The sequence below is a fragment of the Crotalus tigris genome, unplaced genomic scaffold (assembly GCF_016545835.1).
Source record: "Crotalus tigris isolate CLP2741 ecotype Arizona unplaced genomic scaffold, ASM1654583v1 scf7180000017598.18339901613:2243638, whole genome shotgun sequence".
NCBI classification, from domain to species: Eukaryota; Metazoa; Chordata; class Lepidosauria; order Squamata; family Viperidae; genus Crotalus; species Crotalus tigris.
The window spans coordinates 1,636,670-1,654,948 of record NW_024096502.1 but is presented as its reverse complement, the minus strand read 5'-3'; the positions used below and the strand labels follow the sequence as shown (position 1 = coordinate 1,654,948).

Below are 18,279 nucleotides of genomic sequence, written 5' to 3'. Positions count from 1 at the left end.
GCTCATTTTCCTTCGCAGATTCAGGCTCTGACAGAGGCATGACAGGAACCAGCAAAAGAGAAACAATAAGGAAAGAAGCAATATCCTAATCAAGGAACCATCAAGGAAGAAACAATGGCACATCAAGATGGCGTGGCCAACTACATTAAACCACCAAACTTCACCCTCCAATCTTCACTGATGTGACACAGTGTGTTGATGAGAAGTCTGCAGGAAAACAATCTCATTCAGAGAACACAAACAACTCAATAGTCCAATAATATCTTATTATTACAATGTTATTATTAAACTGTCCACATATTAGGGTAGATCCAAACTGGTGGGCATTTTATGGATCAGATGGTTATTTTACTTAAATTATTAAATATGCTAGTAAGTCATTTTAAGCACTCTGTACATGACAAAACTGGCCATACAATTTGTGTGATTACCCTGTTTAAATAAATACAATTTAACATACAGGTTAGGGAGAGGCACTAGGAATTAATAGCATTGTATATTCACATGTTTTTTGCATCTGTAACCAACAACACAGCCATTTCTCCATCGTGGGCAACCAGCTTATTTTTTTTCTCCAAGGCTGGAAATGTAATCTCTTTAAAACACAGGCAGTCCTCGACTTACAACAAATTCATTTAGGGACTGAAGTTACAACAGCTCTGAAACAAGTGACTTATGACTCTTTATTTTTCACACTTATGACCATCACAGCATCTCCACCACCAAATGATCAAAATTTGGACACTTGGCATATATTTAGGAGAGTTGCCCTGTCCCAGGGTCACGGGATCGCCATTTCCAACCTTCCCAGTTGCTTCCACCAATCAAAGCCAATAGGATAAGCCCGATTTGCTTAATGACCTCACGATTCACTAAATAACTGCAACAAAATCACTTAACCCAGTGATTCTCAACCTGTGGGTCGGGACCCCATTTGGGGTCGAACGACCATTTCACGGGGGGTCGCCAAACAACGCAGTCCGCCATTTTTCCCCCCTTTTCCTTAGCTGTGCTACTCCCTTTTATTCTATTGGCTTTTGAAAGCCAATAGAATAGACTCTCTTGAATAGAGTCTAATTCTATTGGCTTTCAAAAGCCAATAGGAATTGTCCAGGCTGTCTCTGCCCTGCTGAGCCCGCCAAAAGTCCCATTCTGCTACGCTTCGGCCGGCGCAGGGGGCGGCACCACGCATGCGCGGTGCTCCCGGGCAGGCAAAGTCCTCAACTTACGACCGGTTGGATAGTCCTCGACTTACAACCGGTTGAGGGTCACGGCATTAAAAAGGTTGAGAACCACTGACTTAACACCTGTGACAAAAAAATCGTAAAATCAGGCGCAACTCTCTTAATTATCCTACTTAGCAACGGGAAATTTTGGGCTCAACTGTGGTCGTTAAGCCAAGGGCTACCTGTACTGCTCCAACTCAGGTGTAATGTTGGCTGCTATTATTCCCCTATGGGAGAAGACCATTCAACTCATCCATCTGCATTCCCCTCCGCCAGGACAGCCTCTGATTAAAAAAAAAATAATCATCTGATGGCCACATCCTAGATTTCTAAGTAGACGGCATGAGAACCAAGCTGTTATTTCCCTCCCCGTTTCCTGGAAGAATCTCCAAAGCACAAGGTTGCTGGAATTGGGTGGGCAACCGTGGCTCTTTCAGAACTTGTGGACTTCAATACCCAGAATTCCTGAACCAGCCATGCTGACTCAGGAATTCTGGGAGTGGAAGTCCACAAGGCATAAAAGAGCCAAGGCTGCCTACCCCTGGTCTAGTTTAATGAAGAGAAGAACTAGGGGTGACATGAGAGCCGTGTTCCAATATCTCAGGGGCTGCCCCAAAGAGGAGGGAGTCAAGCTATTCTCCAAAGCGCCTGAAGGCACGACAAGAAGCAAGGGTGGAAACTAATTGAAGAGAGAAGCAACCTAGAACTAAGGAGAAATTTCCTGAGAGTTAGAACAATTAATCAGTGGAACAACCTGCCTCCAGAAGCTGTGAATGCTCCAACACTGGAAGTCTTTAAGAAGAGATTGGACAGCCACTTGCCTGAAATTGTATAGGGCAGGGGTAGGCAACCTTGGCTCTGTTATGACTCGTGGACTTCAACTCCCAGAATTCCTAAACCAGCCATGCTGAGGGGAAAGGGAGAGGTTTCCAAGCTGAGCCATGCTGGGTCAGGAATTCTGGGAGTTGAAGTCCACAAGACATGAAGAGCCAAGGTTGCCTACCCCTGGTATAGGATTTCCTGCCTGAGATGACCTCCAAGGTCCCTTCCAACATTATTATTATTGTTGTTGTTCTTGTTGTTGAAGGAGAAATCAGCCTGCATTCCTTGCTCACTAAAACCTAAACTCTTTTCCTCAAAGTGCTTCCAGACTGAAGGACAGATTCACAAATTCCTTAAATGAAAGTTCAAGGGTTGTGTGCCATTCATACACCACTGCAATGCTGATCTTCCTTTCTCTGCTGATAGATGATGTTCGACAATGACATAGCTGCTTTAAAGAGCTGCATACAAGAATCTGAATCTGCACAGCCTACTAGATCTTTTTCTCAAATTTAACTTCTTCACTTGCCCAGAGTTAATTTTTATTATTTAGAAAGATAGCTGGTTATTAAGCTTGAGCAAGAGAACAAATTAATTTGGAAAGGGGAAAAACTGATGAGAAAACGTAATTGAAAACCCTTGGATTCTAGGCTATTTTATTCCGATTAGTACATTTTAAAAATCCTCTGAGTAAATTGTAACTCACAATTAAGATCAGCAATATCATTTGTACTTTCTAATTCAAGATTCTACTTTAACATGTAAATCCATTTAATATATAAACAGATTAGATACGTTAAACCTCTGTACTTAATTGGGTCAGTTACTTAGCCATTATTTTATGTTACTGGTTGAAGAGAAAACATAAATACTAATACAAAAGTGATACTTAAAATTAAACTTTCTACAAAAAAATGGAAGAAAAGCTATTCAGAAATGTAGACTATAGTATGTTTATTAATATACTCTGATGATTCATATCATATCATCTTCGTCATCAAAATTACTACTGGAGGTTGATCACTTTACAATCAGCCAGTGACAAATCTGTGATTCTTTCTTCCCATTTGATCAGAAGAGAAGCGCCAAGAGCAGTTTCTATACATTAGAAGAAATTGCCATATTCTTAAAATAATATATCTTTTATGTAAACGAAAGCTATTCTTGAGAGGTCTATTTTGAGATGTGCATTTTAAAACTGAGATAATGACTCCACCATTATCTCAGTTTTATTATTATTCCAACTTTCATTACTGTATTAGAGCAGTTCTTCTAGAGGAGACTTTCAAGGATTGTAATAAGGAAAATAAAAATATGTTTTAATCCTCTTAAAGATCTTCTCTTTCTAGTAGAGGGATTAGTGGGCTCTGCAATAGGAGCCGACATCTGCTCTCACCTTTTTTCACCTTTCTGTGCTATCCTGGAAATCTTCCCACTTAGCTATTGATTTAGAGCAGTGGTTCTCAACCTGTGGGTTGGGACCCCATTTGGGGTCGAACGACCATTTCACGGGGGTCGCCAAACAACGCAGTCCGCCATTTTTTCCCCCTTTTCCTTAGCTGTGCTACTCCCTTTTATTCTATTGGTTTTTGAAAGCCAATAGAATAGAATCTCTTGAATAGAGTCTAATTCTATTGGCTTTCAAAAGCCAATAGGAATTGTCCAGGTTGTCTCTGCCCTGCTGAGCCCACCAAAAGTTCCATTCTGCAAACGGTGCTGCACCAGTTGAGTAGTCCTCACGACCGGTTGAGTAGTCCTCGACTTACGATCGGTTGGGGGTCGCGGCATTAAAAAGGTTGAGGACCACTGATTTAGAGGGACCTATGGCACAGGAAGGTTTTATGTCTGCCTCCAACTAAGGGAGTCACATTTTGTTAATCATTATATGTTGTCACAGAACAGGCATCTACTGGTTCGTGGGTTAGGTATGGATTTTACATGAGGTTAGGAAAGCCACGGAAGAGTTAATTCCAGACAGCACAGAGACTTTTTCTGACAAACTGAAGAGGAACCATGGATGTCTCAACCATGGCTTAAATCCTGGAGACCCCTGAGTCCCTAAAGGCTTTTCATGGCAAGAAGCAGAGATAAGAAAGAGGGTTGGGGGATGGGGATAGAAAAAAATGTTTCTTAACTATTGTCTATGGAGATTCTCAATCATCCAGGTCATGGTTGGGCCAAAAGTGCTTTTTCCAAAAGGCAAATGGATTTTCTTGGGGTTTTTTTCCTCCTTTTTTTCCTTCAAAACTAAAAAAGCTTCTCGGATGAGAAGCAAAAAGTTTTCTGAAGGAAAAAAAACCTAGCAAGTCCAATTGCCTTTTGGGAAAAGCACCTATGGCGTTTCTCAGCTAAATTTCCAAACAACAGAGTGGGTTGAAACAGAGGGAGGCTACAGGCACGTTTTTAGAAAGTAAACAGATTTCCCAAAAACAGTAACACAGCTTTTGCAGTAGCTCTTAACGCTTCCACAGACATTACAACTCATGCTGCATTTAGTCACCGCCGCCACCCACCCCACCTACTCATGAAGACAAAACCCTTCCTTGGCTAGTCAACAACTATTCTTGCGATTGCATTTGGGTTCTGGCTCCCGTTTGACCCCACCCTTTCGCCAAGGTGCTCTGGGCGATGCATATCCCTCTTCCCGTCCTTTCATTCTTCCCTGTGTCTGGGGAGGAAGGCAGGGATGAGCGGAAGTGACTGGCCAGAATTGAGTACGGAGGTCAGCCTCAACTGAAAGGTTGCCTTTAATTAATCCTTGGAGTGAGAAGCCTTTTGTGCTGGGCGGGCACTGCTCTTCCCCCCCCCCTTCTCCCCAGCTGTGCGGAGGAGACCCTCCCCTGTGCCCTGGGGAAGGAGACCCTCTTGGCAGGTCCCAAGGCAGAGGGCCAAGCCTGCCCATCCTAGCAGGCTCCCTTTCTGCAAAGATGGGGGAAAGAGGCACCCAGGGCATTTCTGTGTGGCTCAGGAGCCAGAGAGCAAAGCCCCAGTAAGACCAGGAGTGCCTCTCTCTCTTTCTCTTCTAAAGAAACCGTCCCTTTCATGCATTTGTCTGAGAGACATGGGCAGTTCAAAAATAAATACATGGATAGAGAGAGAGAGAGGGAAAGAGAGAAAAGAGAAGGTAGGTAAATAGATAGGGGAGAGGGGAGGAATAGGGAGAGAGAGAGAAAGAAAGAGAGAAAAGAGAAGGTAGGTAAATAGATAGGGGAGAGGGGAGGAATAGGGAGAGAGAGAGAAAGAAAGAGAGAGAGAGAGAGAGAGAGAGATGAATGAGATAGATATAGATATAGATATATAATGAATGAGATAGATAGATAGATAGATAGATAGATAGATAGATAGACAGATAGATGAATGAGATGGATAGATAGATAGATAGATAGATAGATAGATAGATAGATAGATAGATAGATATAGATAAATGGATAGATAAATACATAGAGATAGATAGATGAATGAATGAAAGATAGATATAGATAGATGAATTAGATATATATAGAGATGAATGAGATAGATGATAGATACAGCAGATAGAGATAGATAGAAATAAATGAATGAGATAGATTGATAGATATCGATAAATGAGATAGATAGATAGATAGATAGATAGATAGATAGATAGATAGATAGATAGATAGATAGATAGATAAGATAGGCAGGCAGATAAAGAGAGAGGGAGGAATAGGGAGAGAAAGAGAGAGAGGGAAAGTGAGGCAGAGGGATAAATAGAGGGAGGGACAGAGGGACGGGCAGAGAGAGAGGGATAGAGAGAGAAAGGGAAGGAGAAAGAAAGGAGGCACTCCTGGCTCAAAGCATTCCAGCCATTGGGAAACAGGGACTCTGGGGGGGGGGGGCTCCTTCCTTCTTTCCCAGGCTTGGGGGTCCCCTGGCGTGGCTGCCACCGATTCCCACCCTCCAGGAGACCCCACCGAGGCTCCCGCACGCCAAGGGGACTTTTGCCAACCTTTCCCTCCCGGGAAACGTCGCCCTCCCCGGAGGTCCCCCCACTCACCGCAGGAGCAGGCGAGGCGGCGGCCGTCTTCGGAAGAGGAGAAGGAGGAGGAGCCCGCCCGCCGCTGGTCCAACCCCGGAACTGGCCGCCGGCTCTGCTCCCTCCCCCCCCACCACGCGGACAGCTGATGTTGCGTCACCCTTGGCGCAGGCGCACTGCCGCTTGGCCGCCGCCGCCCCGCCCGCCCGCCCAGCGAACGTTCCACTGGCCCCGCCCCCTCCCCGCAACGGCTTTTCCCGCTTGGATTCAAATCTGGAGGGGGCGGGGCGGGAACAGAAGGAGTTTTAATGCTGCTCCATGCCGTCCATCCCCCGGCAGTGGCGTCCAATGCTCAAGCTGCCCCCTTGGGGAAATTAAATAAGGAGGCATAGGGCAGGGGTAGGCAACCTCGGTTCTTTTATGACTCGTGGACTTCAACTCCCAGAGTTCCTGAGCCAGCAGGGCTCAGCATGGAAACCTCTCCCTTTCCCCTCAGCGTGGCTGGCTCAGGGATTCTGGGAGTTGAAGTCCACCAGTCATGAAAGAGCCCAGGTTGCCTACCCCTGGCATAGGGGCAGATGTCTGCGGGGTCCTTGGTGCTCTCTGAGTTGGGAGGCTTTTTTTTTTTTTTTTTTTGCAGACATTTCATGATCCGAGTAGGGAAGAGCATCAATGCGTGGGGCACACCGATGTTCCCAGCCCATATGGTTGGCTAGCAATTTCTGGGAGGGAGATCTCTAAAAGAAGAACTAGCTTTCTTTCTGTGGGGTCATTGGGTGCCCTCTAACCTTGGACTTTCCTTTTTGTTTTGCAGAGGTTTCATTATGCTGCACTGATGATGATGTAACCTACTTGGGTTGGTTACACGGGATGGGGAAGAAATGGAGGAAGTGACAGATTTTATCTCCAAGATCACCGCAGATGGGGACTGCAGCCAAGAAATTAAAAGATGCTTGCTCCTGGGCAGGAAAGCTATGGCAAATCTAGACAGCATACTAAAAAGCAGAGATGTCACCCTGCCAACAAGAGTGTGTATAGTCAAGGCCATGGTTTTCCCAGTTGCAATGTATGGCTGTGAAAGTTGGACCATAAGAAAGGCTGAGCGCCAAAGAATGGAGGCCTTTGAACTATGGTGCTGGAGAAGACTCCTGCGAGTCCCTTGGACTGCAAGGCGATCAAACTGGTCAGTCCTAGAGGAGATCAACCCTGACTGCTCTTTAGAAGGCCAGATACTGAAGTTGAAACTCAAGTATTTTGGCCACCTAATGAGAAGGAAGGACTCACTGGAGAAGAGCCTAATGCTGGGAAAGATTGAGGGAAACAGAAGAAGGGGACGACAGAGAATGAGGTGGCTGGATGGAGTCACTGAAGCAGTAGGCCTGAGTTTCAATGGACTCCAGAAGATGGTTGAGGATAGGAAGGCCTGGAGGAATGTTGTCCATTGGGGTCACGATGAGTCGGACACGACTTCGCAACTAACAGCAACAACTTGGGTCATGAGATGTTTGCAAAAAAGCAGTCAGGCTCAGAGAGTATCAAGGACCCCTTCAGTCCTCCTTTCCACAAACCCTACTCCCTTCCAGCACTAATGAGGTTGCCTAGGAAGGAAACAGTTAAGCTCAGAGAGCACCAAGGATCCCTCAGTTCAACCCTGAGTTATAAATCTCTGTTGGTATGGAGATTTCTGTCCAGCCCCAGCATGCCCATGGGAAGCTGCCTCCAAGTTTATTTTGCTACTATCAGGAGTCCCTGCATGTGCTTCCCTTAAATTCTTTCTGCGTGCAAGAAATCCCATTCAGTAAAGGAAGGAAATAAATGTAATAGTACTATGATCAGACTTCTCAAAGCAGATACATTCCCATCCATCCATAATTCCTCACCATGAGACAAAGAATGTGACTACTTTAAAGAATAATTTTCAGATGCCCATTTGGAGTTAGTCAAATCAATGCTGCGTAGAACCCATGGTAATGTAACACTTAACAGTGCTTGGCAAGTAAAGATGTACTTTCATGGTTTTTGAAAAGAATTATTGTATCAGAGCAAGTGTGACTGTACAACCCATTCTAAATCCAGTAGATAAAGCAAGAAATGGAGCTGACTTGTTGCAGCTTGAACACCAATAGCAAAAAAAAATACTGTTTTGTTGAAAAGACAAGAATCACATTCCAAATTTGGTTAGACCCATTCAAGTTCTTTATTGTACAAGTACAGGGAGTCCTTGACGTACAACAGTTTGTTAAGTACAAAGTTACAACTGCACTGAAAAATGTGACTTATGACTGTTTTTCACAATTATGACCTTCGCAGCATCCCCGTGATCATGTGATCAAAATTGAGACATTTGGCATCTGGTTCGTGTTTATGACCTTTGCTGTGTCCCAGGGTCATGTGATCCCCTTTTGTGACCTTCTGACAAGCAAAATCAATGGAGAAGCCAGATTCTCTTAACCAGGGCTTTTCAACTGGTGATATGTGTACCACCAGTGGTACTTTGGCATGTGGCAGGTGGTATGCGACCCTCCTAGACAAGTATAGCGGGCAAGGGGAATGAGCTGAAGCGACACAAGCCTAAGGGAGAGGCAGCTGGAGCTGCAGGACTGTCGGGGTTTGGCAGAAGCCCCAGGAGCACCACAGGGCTTCAGCTGATTGGCACTTCCTTAGCTGGAGGTGAACTGAAGACAAAAGGGGGGAGGAGAGGAGAGGATATAAGAGGAGGTGGTTTTGGCGGGAAAGGGGACAAGAAGAAGCTGTGGAAGGAGAGCTCAACAGGCAGGGAGGAAAAAGAGACAGGGAAGAAGACACGACTTCGCAACTAACAACAAGTGATTTATCTTCTTTTTTTTCAATCTGTCAGCCTTCAGGATCTTCATTTAATGGTTTTCAGGTAGACTTAACAGTTCTACGCAGAATCATCCTCAACTTACAACCGTTCCTTTAGTGATCATTCGAAGTTACAACAACACTGAAAAACGTGACTTACGGCCATTTTTCACCCTTATGACCGTTGCAGCATCTCCATGGTCATGTGATCAAAATTCAGACTTTTGGCAACGGACTCATATTTATGACGGTTGCCATGCCTTGGGGTCTTGTGATTAGCTTCGGCGACCTTCTGACAAGCAGTCATTGGGAAACCAGATTCACTTAACAACCGTGTTACCAACTTAACAATTGAAGTGATTCATTTTAACACAACTGTGGCAAGAAAGGTCGTAAAACGGGGAAACAGAAATGTTGGGCTTAATTGTGGTTAAGGACTACCTGTCCTGAATTAGATACCTCAAATGTGATATTGCATTCTGGAGACTTTCTGTGTTCATAGTTATTACTGGTTGATCTTGACTTTTTTTAAAAAAATTCATGAATTATGTAATTCTGTCTTGGTTTTATTACCGCCATATCCTACTTGAGGTTTATTTAATCATGAAAAGCAGGCAACATATTTGAACAAAAATTTTTTAAAAAAATAATTTAGTTTGCATTGTTAGCCATTTTTATGCTGCACACACATCTATTATTTTGTACACAAATCAGAGCACAATAAAAAATATACTAAGGAAGATATTCTACTGTTTATTGCTTGACTTCCCCAAAATGAAAATATCCAACTGAATACAGTATTGTATTCAAAATAACATTTAAGTGCTATCATGCATAACGTTGCATTGAGTTGTGCATCTGCAGCTTTGTTTGCATCCTCTATATCTTTTTGTTCTATTTCTGCAATAGAGCCATCAGTACTAATTATGCACATTAGTTAACAGTTAACCAGATATAACTTTATTCCATATATTTATAGGAAAGAGACAGAGGCTCATCAAGGGGTTAGAAAGATAAGCAATGTTACACAAAGTAAAAAGAGAGAAATACTGAACAAAAGAAAGGCATGAGAAGATGAAAAGAGAACATAGTTAACTCTTGTTTACACCCACTCCCTTCGCCATACTTCTTTCTGACTTCCTCTTTTCTCAAACCATCCTGATTTCCACCATCTCCATATAGATTGCCTTTTGTTATCTGACTTGCTCTCCTCTCTCTTGGAGGATCTATTTGCAGCATCCATTCATGACTTTCTTGGTCTTCTCTGACCTCTTGATCCATGCTCGCTCTCTCTCTCTCTCTCTCTCTCTCTCTCTCTCTCTCTCTCTCTCTCTCTCTCTCTCTCTCTCTCTCTCTTGTCTCTTGGGTGATATGGTCCTCAGGCAATTCTCTGTATGACCACAGCAGATTTCTTTTGTGATGGTCCCTGATTTTTATATTTAACACAGCATCCCTCTTCTTCTTGACCCTCTTCTTCTAAGTCTTCCATTCCCACTGTTTATTTGTTTGTTTGTTTCTAAAATTTATTGACCACATTTATCTTACCACAAGGTAATTCTGAGCTTACTTATTTTTTTTCCAATTTTTCCAGTAATCAAAGGTGCTTCTTGTCATTTTTTTCCCTCTTTTTAAGAAACATTTCCATTTCTTTCTCACGGTCTTACATTTTCAAATAACCGGTTGAGCAGCACAATGAGATTCTCAAACGTTGGGAGACAGAAGCTGCATTTTCCATTGTCAGGGCTTCTGATGGACCATCTCAACAAACTGGTTGCCACGGAAGAGAGTTTGCCCAAAGAAAAATGAGTGCAGCTTATTACAAAATACGGCTGTCACCATCTACTGGTCTTGCCCAGGAGGTCAATAATGCTGCATCAGAAGCAACCCTGTAAGTCAAGAATCGATCCAGAAATACTGGTTCAGCTGTTGGCATGTGGCAGAGGAAGAGAGATTATTCCACAGTAGCTAAACATCAATTAAATAGCTATAAAGCTCCACCTTCTTCTGACTTAGAACAGAAAGAAAGAAAGAAAGAAAGAAAGAAAGAAAGAAAGAAAGAAGAGAGAGAGAAGAAAGAAAGGAAGGAAAAGAGGAAGAGAGAAGGAAGGAAGGAAGAAAGAAAGAAAGAAAGAAAGAAAGAAAGAAAGAAAGAAAGAAAGAAAGAAAGAAAGAAAGAAAAAGAAAAACCAGGATCACTATAAGGATGAAACCTGGACCCAACTCAAAGGACCAATGGACAAAAAAAAAAAAAAAGAATATCTACTTTATTTAGTTAATTCTACAATTTATTTTCTGAATATACTTAGTCGTTTCTTGAAAAGTTCTGCCTTGAGAGTCAGACCAGCAGTTTCCAGTATTTCCTGCATATTTACAAATAATGAGATGGCAGGAATGGATGGGATTCTAGGCAGGTTTCCCATGATCCTTTAGTGGGCACTTGCCCAAAAACCAATTACAGTACATAAGACGGAGAGGAACAAAACAGACAAGCATGACAAGCAGAAACAGAGAGATGTCGAGGCAGGCGGGGGGGGGGGGAGGGAGGAAGAGAGATCAAATTCAGATGGCAGCAGATATCAAGTAAACGTACAGAGCGTTTGCGTTTCAGCGGGAGCTTGCAATGACTGAAGCCAAATCGGAGTCAGCTATTGTGGATATGTTACCTGTAATCTTAGACAAAGCACTCTAGTTGAAAACTGTAGCAGGGAGAGGTCATTTCAGACCGTGTTTTGGCCTTCTTCCATTCCTAAATTGGTGCCTGTTCCATGCCAAAGAGAAGTGTTTTGAACCCCAGAAGGCAAAAGTTACTCCCAAATTTGACTTACCAGCCTCCTGTATTTTCGGTGGTAATGGAGTAGATGGTAGCCCAGAAGTGGCAGCCGAATGCAGAGAGTCTCCTGGGAATGCTGGTTAATTATGCATGGCCAAAGGCTTAGTTGACTAGGGAAAGCCAGCGGCATCTGGGAAAAGAGATCAATGACAAGAAACAATACAAGCTTGCCTTTTCCTGATCCTTGGCTGAGAGCAGAGCCCAGATCCTTTTTCAACGTTACAAATGCTCCAGCCTTTTGAACGAGCCTCATTTTTTTGATAATAGCACAAGGGCCTATTCTTGGGACTATAGAAACTGCATTTGTTCTTAATTTTTACCGAAGGCTAACATTCTCTCTTTTGTGAAGAGCACAAATTTATTGGCACAGGAAAAATCATGGTGCTCTTAGATAAAAACTTCAGAAGCCATGTTAAAAGTAAAAAAAAAAAAAAAATAGAACAAGACGGTACTGCAGGACAGTAGAGAAAGAGAAAGGATGTTAGATATACAGTAATTATATATCAATATTATATATAATTCAGAGGATAAGTTTGATATAATTGCCATGATGTAATAAACAATGGTTTATTAGACTGAGGTTCTTCCAGACAGACGCTCCCAGGAGACACCCAGATGTGGCTTTCATATGCAATTGTCCAGCACTGGGAAGGAAGGAATGTTATTGGATCAATGTTTTGATTGATCCTAATAATAGGATCATCCAGTTGTGGATTTTTTGGGATATTTTCCCAATGGTACAAGAAAACTGTGATTGGTCCATGTTCTTAAATTAATGCCATGCCATGTAAAATAGCTTACTGTTGTGGGAAGTCAGCCCCCCCAGAGAAGGAAATATTAAAAGGGCAGAAAAATATACAGTATTTCCTCAAAGGATCTTAAAGAGGCAGAAAAGCATGCCCAGTTTTCTTAATAGCCCCAAGTCTCCCTCCCCCAAGCAGAAACCAGCTCTATGCAGATGTAAACCATCCAGGAAGGTTGGAAGCCCCCAGCTAGAAAATTAAGAAGACACCCAAAATCTAAGACAGGACATAATAGGATTAAATCACAGATGCCAAAGGGCACACCCAGACTCAGGTCAGAATACATGACACAGGAAATACAAAGCCTCAAACAGGAACAGGAAACAACTCCAAACAAAAGGCCCCAAAAGGTATAAAACCCCATTCTCTACAGGTGCTCTCTCTCTTTTCTGCCAGAGCCATCTTTCTGTCTGGCTCTCCTCTTCAATAAACTGCAACATTCTTTCTAAAGCAGTCGCCATGTTGTTTATCCCCGGCTTGGACTGAACCATGATGAAGACTTTTCTTTCAACACTGTAATAAGACCTACACAATAATGTCCAAAGAGTTAAATAAAAATATATTGGGGGTAAAAAAAAAAAAAACAAGACGGTGTCTATCATCATCACACAAGACCAACATCTTGATTTTTTTGACCACTCTTTCTGCAAATCGCCCTGGAATAAAATAAACAGCCATCTTCCAATCTTTCCCCCAATCAGTTTAAAATAGCATATGAAGTTTCTCCTTCTATTTTTTTTTTTTTAGTAAAGTCACAACAATTTTGTGAGGTAAGTCAGATTGCAAATAATTATTCGCTAATAGTCAAGTTAATTCATCCAACTCTCTAAACATTGCCTCATCTAAGGGGGCTTTTTACGAATCAAGGATATTTTTAAATATTTTTAATATTATTTGATATTTTTAATATAGTTTTAAGACTAAAAATTATTCTTAAAATATTATTTTAATTATATATTATATTTAAATATTATATGTATATATTTAAATAAAAAATCTTAAAATATCAAAGAATTCAATATTTAATATTTGTAATATATTTCTAGGAATAAAGACTATTTTCTTTTTAAGAATAAAGAATTTTAGTCTAGTCTAGTCTATCGCTTTTCGGCCTTTTGGCTAAGATCAAGTGTGTATCTGACTGTCTTATTTTGAAATCTTGTTGAAAGTGACTTCCCTGGAAATAATTGTTGTAGCAAAACAATTGTACAATTCTGTTAAAAATTCAATGTTCCTGTCCCAAATGACAAAGGAGAATTGGTCTGCCCATAAAATAACAGCAACAAGGCTGGACTCTGACTCCCCTGGAGATTACAATGTATTTTTGAAGGGAGGTAAAGCTGGTGTAGAAAGATTTGGGAAAAATAAGCCTTTAAAACTAACACTGGCTTTTATACACTATATTTTTTTAAAAAATAGGTAAGTTTTAAATTAAGCAAATCACTTCAAGCGCATAAATCGAAAGGCAGATAATAGAATTAATCAATGCAAAGTGAGGGCTTTGGAAAAATCTGTTTCGAAATTCACATTTATGGAGATGATGGACATTAAAAAGCCTTTTTCTCCACTCTAATGCCTTTGACCTTCACTCCCCACGCCTGGCTAAGGGCAAACATTTTAATGTCTGTCTTATTTTGTTGAGAGCGATATCAGCACATGTTCCTCTCTTGCTCTCTCTGGAATCAGCGGGGCTTAGAAAGACCTGCACTGGGAACAATCATCTCCTAAATAAATTATTTGTTTGCCTAGCATGTCTCTGAGAGCCATTGGAAAGCTCCCATCTGTCAGACAAAGCTGGGTTGATAAAATCATACAAATCTTCCCACCCTCTTTAGTATAAACACGGTTGTAATCCGCAGGATTATTCCATCTGGCGTGGCTGTATAATGGACCCCCTGTATTAGGGAAAAAATATTTACAATTTACTTTTCATGGTACTCTATCTGCAGGCATTTGTGTGAGACATTTTCAATAATGTTTGCCTTCTTCCATGCGATCAAGATGTCCTTTGTGTCCTGGTGTTTTTGGCAACCTCTTTGACTTGTAAAAACAACTTCTTCTTCTTAATGGCGTACATCCACAACATCACAAAGCCTTGGTTGATTATGTGGCCTTCAGCGATACATTGGTTTGTTTCTTGGCTACCCATAAGTCTTCTCCAACAGCAAGCCTCAAAAGCATCAACGCTTTTCCTATCAGGCTTCTTCAAAGTCAAATGTTCACTTCCATAAATTGTCACAAGGAATATTACGGCTTGTGTGCTATTCTGACCGTAAGGCCAAACTAACTGATAGGTTATAATGCATTTAGCGTATCTTGTTTTGCTTTAAAAACCAAGCAAACAGGCACTGGAGGGGAGAGCGGGACTGAAGCCAGCCTTTGATTCTTCATGCATCCCCCCAAAAGCCCAATCTCCACTTCAACCTACACAGTCACAGATTAGTCCAGGGGTAGGCAACCTTGGCTCGTGGACTTCAACTCCCAGAATTCCTGAGCCAGCCATGCTGAGGAGAAAGGGAGAGGTGTCCATGCTCAGCCATGCCAGCTCAGGAGTTCTGGGAGTTGAAGTCCATGAGTCATAAAAGAGCCAAAGTTGCCTATCCCTGGGTTAGTCATTAAGTCTCCTCTCTCTTGTCTCCTGCAGTGGAGAACTCGTCACTATCCGGATCCTGCTGAGCTACAGTCCCTTGTGGGCAGTGACAGCTGACAGCTGAAATCCAAAAACATAGGAAGGAGCTGAGATTTCCCCCTGCCTGAAATTATGCCCCATTCCAGAATTGTGCATATTGAGTGTGACTTTCAGCTCTACAGCAGAGAGCTGCAGCAAAACAACACAAAAGCTCCAGTAAACATTAAGGCAGGAGCAGGCCAGGCTGACACAACCCAAAAACCAGGAATCATCTGTGCCCATCACTTCTGCCATAGTTATCTCAAACCTTCATGATCAAGTGGCTAAGGTCAGCACATGACCTTAAGTTAACTTACCAATTGCAGTAATTCGCTTAACAAAAACTGTCAAGAAAAGTTATAAAACAGGGCGAAACCTAACAATTATCTTGACAAGCAACAGAAATTTTGGGCTCAATTGAAACCATAAATCAAGGATGACCTGGAATTCAGAAACAACCATTAACAAAAGCATTCTGTTGAAACGTAGGAACACTGTTGCTTTTGTTGTCATCGTCATGTCAAGTATCAGATTATCTTTAACATGACTTTCACCATGTTACTTTCAGATTTCCTGTTCTACCATTCATTTCACTGGGCCACCTTTTTTTAGTCACTGCAAAAATCAGTGGCAGGCTAAAAAAAATGCAGTCAGGTGAGGAGAAAAACAATCTATTCAGAAGCATGTAAAATTAGGAGAGCAAGGAGCAATCATCTAACCCAGCTTGGAGAAGCATGAAAAACAGTAATCAGCCTTATAGGTATGGAAAGTCACACACTCCCCAGAGAAGGAAATATTAAAAGAGCAGAAAAATATATTTCCTCAAAGGATCTTAAAGAGGCAGAAAAGCATGCCCAGTTTTCTTAATAGCCCCAAGTCTCCCTTCTCCAAGCAGAAACCAGCTCTGTAGAAATGCAGATGATAATCTTGTCAGAAAGACTGTAATGGGGAAATGGGATTAGGAAGAAAGATCCCTAGAATCAACACCAAAAATCTAAGAGTCATCAGCCACAGCCCAGAGAAGCAGGATATGACCCTTGGGACATAATAGGATTAACCCACCACCATCAGAATACCAGAAAGGCACACTCCAACTCAGGTCAAAGTTCATAGCATAGGAACAACTCCAAACAAAAGGCTCCAGAGGGTATAAAAACCCGCTCCCTACATGTGCTCTCTCTCTTTTCTTCCAGAGCCATCTTTCTGTCTGGCTCTCCTCTCCAATAAACTGCAACCTTCTTTCTGAAGCAGTCGCCATGTTGTCTATTCCCGGCTTGGACTGAACCATGATGAAGACTTTTCCCTCAACACAGGATTGTTTTTTTTTTTCCAGCTGAGAAACAAAGCATGGAGAAAGTTATTTGCTCTCCCTCTATTCCAATCCAGGCCTCAGAAAATGAGGGGAACCCCCTTTTTAATATCCCAAGTTAACTCTAGCCATCATAGGTTTGGAAAAAAACTGCAAATGCATGATTGACTCTCAACTATAGCATAGGAATTCAATCCATAATAGAAGCTTTCTGGACCACAGTTTTCCATGCTTTTATCTTTAAGACTAAAGCTGTTAAGCAGGAGCTTATTTTTTTTTAAAATTTATCCTTGATGCAATACGATTTAGAGTTCTCAACTTCAGTTCTAAGTTATATATTTTAAAAGCGAATATTGGGAAATGAAAATCCATTATCTTTACCTGTGCAAAATATTTTTTTTCCTCCAACCTTACTTGAAACATCTTGCTCAGGAGAAATTGTGCACGTGCCCCAGACAAATGAATGCTTTACAGATGAATGTATTTAATTGCATCTTTTGCCTTCTTTTGCTTCTTTCAATAGATAATTGCTATGCATGTTTCAAGGAATCAGTAATACTCTTGACAGTCCATTAGGCAGAACTTAAAATAAAATGGGGAGAGGAGTATTTTACTGATGCAAATTGCCTAGTATCCAATTGTCTGGGAAAACTATAATCAGGAAGCTCTTTTTTTATACCGAGGAAGGAAAGAAAGGTAATAGCAGGAAACCTTGAGTTGATGGTGCTTCAAAGGATTGTATTCTTTCATGTATATGTTTATAAAATATTGCACCGTTTGTAAAAAATAAATAAGTATTAAAGTAGCCTTTAAAATCCACAGGTAGAGCATCCCCAGGACAGTCAGTCTCCCAACGGATCCTCCAGATCTTCTAAGGCAGTGGTTCTCAACCTTTTTAATGCCGCGACCCCCCCCAACCGGTTGTAAGTCGAGGACTACTCAACCGGTCGTAAGTCGAGGACTACTCAACGGGTGCAGCACCGTTTGCAGAATGGGACTTTTGGTGGGCTCAGCAGGGCAGAGACAGCCTGGACAATTCCTATTGGCTTTTGAAAGCCAATAGAATTAGACTCTATTCAAGAGAGTCTATTCTATTGGCTTTCAAAAGCCCATAGAATAAAAGGGAGTAGCACAGCTAAGGAAAAGGGGGAAAAAATGGCGGACTGCGTTGTTTGGCGACTCCCGTGAAATGGTCGTTCGACCCCAAATGGGGTCCCGACCCACAGGTTGAGAACCACTGTTCTAAGACCTCTGCAGTCTGTAATATCAATCACCTCTGGATCGGAGTCCACCCACCTTGCTGCTGATTGTCATCGCTTGTCTCTCGTTTCGTTTTTCCCATGACAAATATTACATTTCTCTATGGAGCAATGATTCACAACATAAGCCTAAGACTGAAAATCAGGCTTGTCAGATGCTATATTTTTTCTATCCTGCTCTATGGAGTAGAGAGTTGGTCTCTGACAGAAGGCCACCTGAAGAGACCAGAAGCATTTGAAATGTGGACTTACAGGCGGCTGTTATGTATAAGCTGGGTTGACAAGACAGAAATGAGGAGGTGATAAGCCGCCTGGGAAAGCCCAGGGAAATGATCAAAACAATTAAAAAACGAAAATCAGGATATTTCGGACATGTGATGCGACACCCAGAAAAATACGGCATACTCTATTGAATCGTCCAAGGAAAGATGGAAGGCAAACAAGGTCCAGGCAGAAGAAGAACATTGTGGCTTCAAAATCTAAGGGACTGGTTTGGACAAAACTCAACAGCACTTTTTTGTGCGGCTGCTGATAAAAACAGGATT

General features: G+C 42.0%; 1 protein-coding gene across 4 annotated transcripts in view; it reads right to left on the bottom strand.

Annotated features, from left to right (window-relative positions):
- Positions 1-6,164, bottom strand: part of CCSER2 (coiled-coil serine rich protein 2) — a 56,768-nt gene extending 50,604 nt beyond the window's left edge. For all 4 annotated transcript variants that reach the window (XM_039366850.1, XM_039366843.1, XM_039366875.1 and 1 more), the window contains exon 1: positions 6,064-6,164. The gene's annotated coding sequence lies outside the window, so the exon portion shown is untranslated. The remainder of the gene's footprint in view (positions 1-6,063) is intronic.
- Between the last annotated feature and the right edge of the window lie 12,115 nt (positions 6,165-18,279).